Raw genomic sequence first — 10,012 nt, 5'->3', positions numbered from 1 at the left:
CTATTATGAATTATAGTGTAAGTATCTGAGATGTAAGATATCTGATATGCAACCCCTAAGGGGCTGTGACCCACAGGCTGAGAAACACTGCTTCCTGTACCCTAGTCACCTCGTACCTTTAATTGTTGCCAGGTAGACACCGTTTAGTGGGAGCAACTTCAGTCTAGGCTAGAGAAGGCTGCTTGGGTGGATGTTGCTGGCCACCATGGGCACTCCTGGCAGAACTGTCACTCAATATGTCAGCCTCGTCTTTCCCTCACCCCTACCTCGCCACTCCCCACCCCCTCCCCGAACATTAAGTAGACATTCAAGACAGGCCTGGCTGTTGGACTTCTGGGCAGAGAGACCTGTCACTGGGAACGAACGCCACAGTTGATCAGCTGTGTGACGAGATGATGAGCAGAAGCCCAGGATGAGGTGCCTGGCGTCTGTCTGTCCGTCTGTCCTTAGCCCGAGTAGCTGCAACCTCCTTCCTCCTGTAAGTCACTACAAAATCCTTCAGATAAAATCCTTGACTGCCCAAGGTAACAGAGGATACCATTACTTACCACTGATTCAGAGCCCTCTAGAGGGAGGAGGGGGTTTGCATACGCTGGAGAAAAGGGGCTGACTTGAGGGAAATCTATCATTCTTAGAGGAGGACTCTTGGGTGTATTGAGGGGGGTCCATAGGCAAGGGCTGAGTTCAGATCCAGCGGGACTGTCTAAAGGTGAGTGCCGTGTTGGGATAAAGAGCAGAGGACCATCGTAACATAGAAAGATTTAAAATCACCGGTCCTCAGTCTCCAGAGGGGTAAGAAGAGGGGATGACAATTGCAGGTGGCTCCGGCCAGTTCGATGGAGTTGGGGATGCCGCTGCGTCTGTGGTGAGGACACAGGAGGTCAACGGTGACCACCCGGGTATCCCCATCCTCCCCATCCCACCGAGGTTGAGAGACCCCCAAGTATTTCTGTGCTTCCTGGCCTGGAGGAGGCTAGGCTCCCTGCCTTTCCTTATCTGGATCTTTCTACTCTCTATGCCTAGGCGCGGGGTAGAGGTTCATCTTGTATACAACAAAGCCACAGATCTTGAGAAAGGTCCCAGAAGGTTCTGTTCCTGTGCAGAAGTCACAGGAGGCAAGACTAAGGCGACGTGTGAGCTGAAGCGTGGACCTCGCTGAGTTCAAGGGTGCCAAGGGATCCTGAGAGGGGCTGGGAGTGCGCTGTGGCACTTCAGGAAAGAGAGCTGAGTTGACACTGGGAGACAGTGCGGAGACAGACATCAGCGAAGAAGACACGACATCGACGGGCCACCTTTCAGGACTGACTCGCTTTGTGATCACAGGCCCTGGTGCTCCCTGACTTCCCAATTCGGACCCCAGACAAAGCAGGTTTGCTAGGCCACCAGCCCCAGCGCGGGGGTGGGAACGACGTACGTGGCTCAAGGGCGGCATCGTGCGGTCATCGCGGGGTAGTTCACTCTACAGCCTCCATTATGAGTCTAGAGGACAGCAGTCCGTGTTCTCGTGCTCCCCCTCCACGCAACCCCCCTCCCCAGGGAGATTAGGAAAACAAAGCAAAAGTCCCATCCCAAGGGGCCCAGGATCTGGAACGGGTTGGGAGCGTGAGGCGCCCTTCAGTGAGGTTCTTTACAGCTTTCTTCTCACCTGGGATAGATCACCTCTCAAAATGGGTTCTGAGTCGACAACTATTTGCCACTTGCTCTTCAACTGAGTATCTCAAGTCACAGTTCTGCTCCTTCCGGGAGCTGTTCCCATTAAAAGGCATCTTTCAGAAAAGATTTCAGCTTCCAGTACGCGAGAGGAACCTGGCCTTCTGAGTCCCTCAGATCCGGAGTCAGAGCCCAGTCTTCCAGGACTAGCTGTGTGCTTCTTGGGAAAGCCGCTAACCCTCTCGGCGCTTCAGTTTCCTCATCCACAAAACAAGGTAACGACATTTCCCCTATAGGGCCGTGGGTCCCGACTCTGGGCCTAATGCACGGGAGGGATCTGCTTGACGACCTGTGTGTGGAGGTTTGCAGCTCAGGACACCGTGACCACCCTCTGGGGAGCAGGGGTAGAAGAGACCTGAAGAAGGCAGGGGGCGCTGTTCCGCTGCAGCTTCTGGAGTCAAAGGGAGCTGGGAGCGACAGCTGTCTAGCTGGAGGGGAGGGGGACTCTCCCCACCTGTGGATCAGCACGCCTGCCGCACAGAAGGGGCCAAGCGAAATCAAGAAGGAAAGGGAAAATGGAGAGGTTCAATGTGCTCCTTGGGCACCTGGGCAGGGTGCCCCCTCTCCCAGGAAGCTGAAGGCTGGGGTCTGATCCTTATGGGCATATGAGCCCTGCAGGCTATGCAGATAAAGAGGCCTTGCTCCAATCACCTTCCTCCTCTAGACCTCACCGTCTGGATAATCAGAGGTGTGTGTAGGGCATCTAAGCTACCACCTGCTCCCTCCCAAGATCACCGCCCCCCCCCCACACACACACAACAGGCAAGCAGAACTAGGGACCCCATGCTAACACGCGAATTGGAGCTGTTAAGGCACCGATGGGCTTGTGGGTATCGAAGGCACCTGAGATCTGGAATCCGGGAGAAAGAGGCTGGAGAAATTAGTAGCAGTGAAGAGACCTAAGGGGGCCTCCTGGAAGTGCAGTTGGAGCAGAGACATCAAAGGTGGCTGGAGTTATCACTTCCCACGAGGGTAGCAACACGTGACCCTGCACACCAACGCGGCTCCATTCAGCTGCCCCACTGTGAACCTGCCCTTCCCCTCTTCCGTCTGCAAAGCTCAGCAGGACCTGGGGAAGAGACAGTGGAAACCCATGGGACAGCGTCTGCTCTGGACTCCTGCCTCCCTCCCTGTCCTGTCCTCTCTCTTCCTTCTCCCTCCTCCTCCTCTCTTCTCATTCCTTCCCTCTTTCCTTCCCAGAGTCTAAGCCTTGGACAGCTAGGAATCATCTCAGATCGGATTCTGTCCTGATTCCAAGAGTTCCTGGGGTCGGTGCACAGCCATCTTGAAGACTGTGTGTGCTCTTTAGAGGTGTGGTCGGGGCATTCAGGATGGCAACAGAGCTGATAGGCTAGCGGTCCAGGACATGGCTCCCTTGCAGAAAGATCAAGAAGTCCCTCTTTTAGCTCCTTTATGTCAACACTGTGGGATCATTGACAGACTCCAGGGCTCAGTCTTTGGGAACAGAGATTCTCAAAGTAGGGACCTTCAGCTCAGCATCATACTGGACACTGGCAGGTGCTTCAGTCTGGTGCCTAGTTTTTTGCTTGCTTGTTTGTTTGTTTGTTTGTTTGTTTTGTAATTTCTTCAGAGAGCGTGTTCTTCAACAGTTTCCAGCACCTGGTGCCTTCATTCAGAACTGAAGGTGGAACCCAGAAACATCACAAGAAGCCTCCACTCACGCGGTCCAGGCTTCAGCTTCCGCAGAATCGTGAGAAAGGAGCCCATGGAAACGGGAGCTGTTGAATGCCTATGGAGCTCAATTATAGCAAAGCACTGAGAGAGAACGAGGAAGAAGAAAGCTAAAGAAAGAACTAGGTAGGACTTCCCTCTGGGCAGAAGAGCAACTGGGGGGCTTGGAACTCAGGCACTGGGGCCTCCTGTAGCTGTTGACATGGTTGGAGCAGCCAGCTTCCTCATGTTTCTCATGTATTCTCATGTTTACCCTGCATTTGAATGAAGGAAATGGGGTCAATTTCTATGAGTCATGAGATCAGAAGGATATAGGATAATTGGCTGGGGTGGGTGGAAACCCCCTTGGGCATCCATTTCTACAGCAGAGAAAAACACATATGAGCACTCATTGGAAACCCAAGGAAGGCAGCCCTAAGAAGGTTCTCTCTTGTTGAAATATTTCAACCTTATGGCAAAATACAAAGAGAAATAGAGCAATGGCTTTGTACCTACCCCCAAGAAATGACAGATGCTATTACATTTTGCTGCATTTAAATCATATTCTAAAAAGAAAAGCACCGCTGAAGTCCTTGCGCCCCCTTCTCTCTCCAAATCCAGCCGCCGTCCTGCAATCAGCGGGTATTTTTCTGACACACACGCTCTCCCATTATTACTCATAAATTACACCTAGCAACACTTTGAGTGCTTTTTATTTCCCGTGAGTGATGTCACCGTGACCCTATCTCTTGAGAACTTGATGTGTTTTTTTTTTTAAATCCAGTATTGTGTTTCCAGGCACACTCATTTTAACTTCTGAATAACTGGACAGTACAAGAAAACCACAGTTCGTGCCCTAACCTCCCGATGACATTTCCGTTTGCCGCGGTCTGGACACAGCTTGTTCCTTCTGAAACTCGTGTCGAAATTTGATTGCCATTGTGCCGGTCATTCGGCAGGGGCCACCGTGCTCGTGAATGGCTTAATCCATTCATGGATTAATACATTAGTCCAAGAATGACTTCCTTATAAAAGTGAGTTCTCACTTGGAGGAGTAATTCCAGCTCTCAGCGCAGGAAAGAGGACCCTAAGTTTGAAGCCAGGCTTAACAACTGTCTTAGTCACTGTTCTATTGCTGTGAAGAGACTCCATGGCCAAAGCAGCTCCTATAAGAGCAAACATTTAACTGAGGGTTGCTTGCAGTTTCGGAGGTTTAGTTCGCTATCATCATAGCTGGGAGCACGCACGAAGAAGGCACGGTGCTGGAGAAGTGGAGGGCTAAGTCCTGATCCACAGGCAGAAAAACAGATTGCGAATGAGCCTGGAATAGACTTCAAAACCCCAGACTTTGCCACCCCTTCCTCCATACACTTCCTCCTTCCTCCAAGGTCACACCTCTTAATCCTTCTAATCCTATCAAAGAGTTCCAGTCCCTGGTGACTAAGGATTCAAATATATGAGTCTAGGGGGGGCCACTCTTATTCAAACCGCCATAGCAATTTAACATGAGCTACCTCAAAATAAGCAAAATCAAGGGCTAGAGATGTAGGTCAATGATCCTGGCTTTAATCCCCAGTAACACGAAACCAAAGACGGAAACAAAAATAAACATATAGGTAAGAATGAAAGGGGGGCCAGAGGTAGTGAGATGTCTTGGCAGGTTAGAATGCTGGTTGCCAAGCCTGGCAGCCTGATTGCGTCCTTGGACCTTACATCTTGGAAGAGAACCAGTTTCCTCAGTTGTCCTCTGACCATCACATGCATGCAGTGGCATGCATGGCTGCACTCCATGTGTGCACGCACACAGACGTGTTAAATAAACACTAAACCAAAACCAAGACAAGCAGGGCAGTGAGCTCTCTCCTTAGCTTGCTCTTTCTTACCCGGAGGTGTGCTCTGTCAGGCTTTAATGCAGGAGGAAGCCCCTGCTCTGGACCGTCCAGAGGATAATCTACAAGGGCCATGTTTTAAATATACAGAAAGTTAGGAAGGGTTTGTCTAGTTTCCATTCTCACAGAAGTGGTGCTAGTTGCAATCTGGGCATAAACATTACTTTTCCTGCCTTTCACAAAGACCTTTCTTTGTCTCCATCCTTCATCCATGGTCATATGACTATGTTCTTCCTAGAGAAAGGTAAACACATGTCATCACTCTGTCGGTTTTCTAAGCAACACAGTCCTTAGTATTAGCCTGACAGCCTCCTTCCTTTTCCCTCATCACACCCAGTGGGACCTCAGGCTCCTGGACTCTGTTGATGCCTCATCCTGTTCCTTTTCACTGCCTCAAATGCAACCGTCACTCAAAAGGCTGTGGAACTAATAAAAACCGTGCTGTTTCTCAGGGGAAAAAATAAAAGAAAGGTAGGAAGAAAAAGATAGCAAGTACCATAGAGATGGAGACGGCAGCTGAACATCGTCACGTCAGCTGTTCTCATCATCTAGCGAATGTGGCTGGAGTAGCCTGGCTGATGAGCAGACAAAGACAGCATTACCAGCTCGGGGCTTCCAACATCCAGCAAAAACTGACTGGGGAAGTTGAGGCCGTCAGCTGTAGCTCCTGACTGAGCTTCCTTTCTATGGATGGGTCTCTCGACCCTTGCAAACCCTTCACCTCCCAGCTGTTCCCAAGGACATGGTGCTTTCTACGTTCCTGGCTGCTGGTTATTTCCGGCTCTCTTTGTCACAGGACCAGGGGGCCAGGCTGGCTCCAATTAAGGAGTTTGAGGAGACCAGGGAAGGCCTCTTTGCCTCCAGAGTCTACTCTCAGGAAACTCAACAAAATGTGACAATTTACCAATATCATGTGTACTTCAGACCCTTACCAGGGGACAAGCAGGTGTCAGAAGCATGTTTGCATATACCCCAGCCTCCCAGAATTGTAAGCTAAATAAAGCTGTATTTTTTATAAATTAGGTTTTTTTGTTGTTGTTGTTGTTCTTTTAAGTAACAGAAAATGAACTCATTTTTTTTTCTAATTTGTCACTATCGCAAAAAATTCTTCGGGGAACATCTTCACCCATGCGTCCCTGGTGCTGCTGGGTTGCAGGGAAGCGGCTGCCTCAATCACAGAGATGCTGGTTAATTTGCTCAGTAGCCTGTGCACACCACTAACAGAATGTCACACTGTGATGGCTAAGTGCGATTACCAGCTTGATTGGCATTTAGAATCATCAAGAAGACACAACTCTGACTGTGTGTGCAAGAATCACAGGGTCACTGAGACTTTTTAACAAGGTCCCCTGAATGTTGCTGACACCAGCCAAAGTGTGTCTAAGCAGGATTCCCTGCAAGGAGACCCCGAACGACCAAAGAAATCTGGCTGAGTGGGGAAGAACCATCCTGAATGTGGGTTATACCACCCCCTAGGTGTGGTTCCTGGGCTGAGTACAGAAATGGGGAGACCATATGAGCACCAGAATTCAATGCTGTTTTCTCGCTGTGGACAGAATATGATCTGTACCCGCTGCCATGTTTTCATATTGCTGTGACTGACTGACAGTGTGACTTTTAGGCATCGGTTTGTGGGAGGAATTGGAAGAGCTTTGAGCAACAAGCTAGAAAAAGCTCTAGAATGCACAGCAGAGCTTAAAGAGCCATTCTGGGGGGAGAGAGGAAGACCAGGAACATTGCTGGAAATGTAGTGTCCTAGTTGGGGTCTCTACTGTTGTGATGGAACACCATGACCAAAGAAATTGGGGAGGAACGGTTCATTTGGCTTACACTTCCTCATCACTGTTCATCATTGAGGGAAGCCAGGACAGGAACTCAAACGGGGCAGGAACCTGGAGGCAGGAGCTGAAGCAGAGGCCATGGAGGGGTGCTGCCTACTGACTTGATCCCCGGAGTTTGCTAGACCTGCTTTCTAGCAGAACCCAGGACCACCAGCCCAGATATGACACCACACACAATCACTAATTAAGAAAATGCTTTACAGGCTTGCCTACAGCCTGGTCTTTAGGCAGGCATTTTCTCAATTGGGGTTCCCTCCTCTCAGATAACTCCAGCTTCTGTCAAGTTGACATAAATAAAACTAGCCAGCACACATAGGTAATAAAATTCTGACCGATGAGGTTTTAGAGGATGGTAAGGACTATCAGGAATGGAACTAGAGGCCATTTGATGTTACATTCTGGCAAAATAATGAGGCTATATTCTTATTGCCCTGAGAACTTGAGCAAGGCTGAATTCAAAGGCAATGGACTAATGTGTTTGGCAGAGAAAAAGTCGAGACAACATAGCATTCAGGCTGTGTCATGGTGACCGCCCACTTCTCCTCCACAGATTTATAGGAGGAGAGCAGAAAGATGGCTAAGAGACATGTGAAAGCGCACAGGCTGGAGAGGAAGAGAAGGACAGCTAAAGCTGCAGCTAAGGGCGCAGAGAAAGCACATGCAATTACCAAAGAAATTAATGCAACTCAAAAGAGGCTTTTCACTTTGTACTGGAATGATGGTACTCGAAGCTGCTTCCTCTCAGGTCCCAGTTCAAGAAAAGTGACAAATACAGACACATCCTAAAACATTCTTTATTTGGGGAGTTCTTCCCTGAACCAAACAAACTATAAGGATAATAGAATTCCTAACTTTTGTTCTTGACTCTACTTTCCCTTAAAGTCTTAACTTCTTCAGCTGTAAATTCTTTGACCTTTTTTAAAGTTTCTGAAGAATCTGAGCTTAGTGACCTCAAAGGAACAACGGATTGTGTGTATGTGCATGTGTATGTGTGTGTGCATGTGTGTGTATGCACGTGTGTATATATGCATGTGTGTGCATGTGCGTGTATGTGTGTGTATATGCATGCATGTACATTTATGTATGTATGCGTGTGTGCATGTATGTGTATGTGTGTTTATATGCATGTGTGTATGCACGTGTGTGTGTGTGTGTGTGTGTGTGTGTGTGGCTTTGTAGTAAAGACAGTAGAGAAAAGGCCTAGTAAGGGGCAGACTTCCACAATATTTTTTTTTTTCGAGACAGGGTTTCTCCGTAGCTTTTGGTTCCTGTCCTGGAACTAGCTATTGTAGACCAGGTTGGCCTCAAACTCACAGAGATCCACCTGCCTCTGCCTCCCAAGTGCTGGGATTAAAGGCGTGTGCCACCACCGCCCTGCTCACAATATCTTTTAAACAATCGCCTTCTCCAGGACGGCACTGCAGGTCCTTCCCTTCCTTCCATTTGTTGTGCGTGGGAGGAAGGAGATCCTAAGATGTCACCCTGTAATCCATATTCCCACGAATGCCCCAAGTGTTTCTCTAAGCTACATTAACCCAGACAAGAAGGAAAGGGGTACACTCTCTGGGGGTGGGGCCACTCCATGTGCTTATCTAGGGTAAAGGGCTGGCTTTTGGCCCCAAGCCCAAGAGTCCTCTGCCCATGCCAAAGACTGCTCCTGCGCTGGGCCTGTGAGGATGGACAACTGCCAAAGGTTTGGACAGGGCACCGACAGCGTTCAGCCTAGCTCTTGGCTACTGATAATGCCTCCACCTCAGGGCAAACAGAGCCAGTCTGGAGCTCCTTTTCCCCACGTCCCTTGAAACATTGACTATCAGGGCTTCTTAACAGGACTTGAGAAGGGGGAGGGTGGTTAAAGAGAACACAGCCAAATTGCCTGTCTCAGACGGAAGATGGCTCAAGAGGCAGAGAGTTCAAGCGAATGAAGAAGGGAAATATGGAAGACCCTCATCCAAGAGGGTCTTGTGAATGAGCTTTCCCCCACTAACATCTGAAGAGTTGTGTTTGGAGGGCTCGTTTGACCTTCATCAAAAAAGTGACGTCACCACAGACCCCTTTCGTTCCTGAACCGTCTCCTGCCCGGGTAACGTGACTTACTTCAGCCTGGAGGGCAGAAGTCCTACCCATGTGCCCAGGGCATCACTTCAAGGACCTCACCTCAGAGTTCTGCCCACCAGCCAATGAGGACTCACGGAGGTGAGGTCACTACATCCTCATTCCCAGCCTGACAAGGGAGAATGGGACCGAGGGGGTGGGGTAGTGAATACCAAAGCCACCACCAAGGTTGGTGAAGTGGCGAAGGGCAAATGAGTCAGCAGCGAGTTTAAGCAATGAACAATTGCACCACGGGGTGTTTCTCAAATTCTTGTCTACTTTTAGAAAGTACGCAATGCCATTCAGTGGGCATCTTGATTCTGAAATAGCGACGAACATGTTAAAAATGCTGTGGCTGAAGACGTGCCCGCGGTGACCTCGTTCCTAAAACAATAGCCCACAGTTGTGTTGCGAGTCCTTTAGCGAATCTTGCAACCTGGCTGCTCCTTCGGGTCCTTGCTGGTGACATGAAAGGAATGTGTGCAAACTATGGAGGTTCCTTCCAGCCTCAGATTCTGAGACCTGATGCGAGGCTCACATTCCTGACACTTGGGCTGTGTGTGTCTCTACGAGGGGCCAAGACCACCAACCGATCCGCTGTGTAAATTGTGGACAATTCATTTGTGGACAAAATGTTCTAGAACCCCAATCAATTCTTTGGCTCAAGATGGATTAAACAATGAGTTAACTGGCATTGGTTTTCATTTCACAACCGGCGGCCCTGGCATCATCTTGACCAGCGGTTCTCCCACGGCGGTGTCCTGACACGCTGCGTGCCTGGAGCGGTTTTGAGGTGTGTCATAGGCA

General features: G+C 49.5%; 1 long non-coding RNA gene across 1 annotated transcript; it reads left to right on the top strand.

Annotated features, from left to right (window-relative positions):
- Positions 1-311: 311 nt before the first annotated feature.
- On the top strand, positions 312-6,240 carry LOC126501126 (uncharacterized). The gene is made up of 4 exons (XR_007591544.1): positions 312-478; positions 1,024-1,925; positions 3,321-3,528; positions 4,180-6,240. It is a non-coding gene; the product is annotated as an uncharacterized lncRNA (long non-coding RNA).
- The last annotated feature ends 3,772 nt before the right edge of the window (positions 6,241-10,012 follow it).

The sequence above is a fragment of the Alexandromys fortis genome, unplaced genomic scaffold (genome assembly GCF_014885135.2).
Source record: "Alexandromys fortis isolate MF-2015 unplaced genomic scaffold, M_Fortis_MF-2015_v1.1 scaffold_44, whole genome shotgun sequence".
NCBI classification, from domain to species: domain Eukaryota; kingdom Metazoa; phylum Chordata; class Mammalia; order Rodentia; family Cricetidae; genus Alexandromys; species Alexandromys fortis.
The sequence above is the reverse complement of the archived record's forward strand: the minus strand, read 5'-3'. Positions and strand labels throughout refer to the sequence as shown.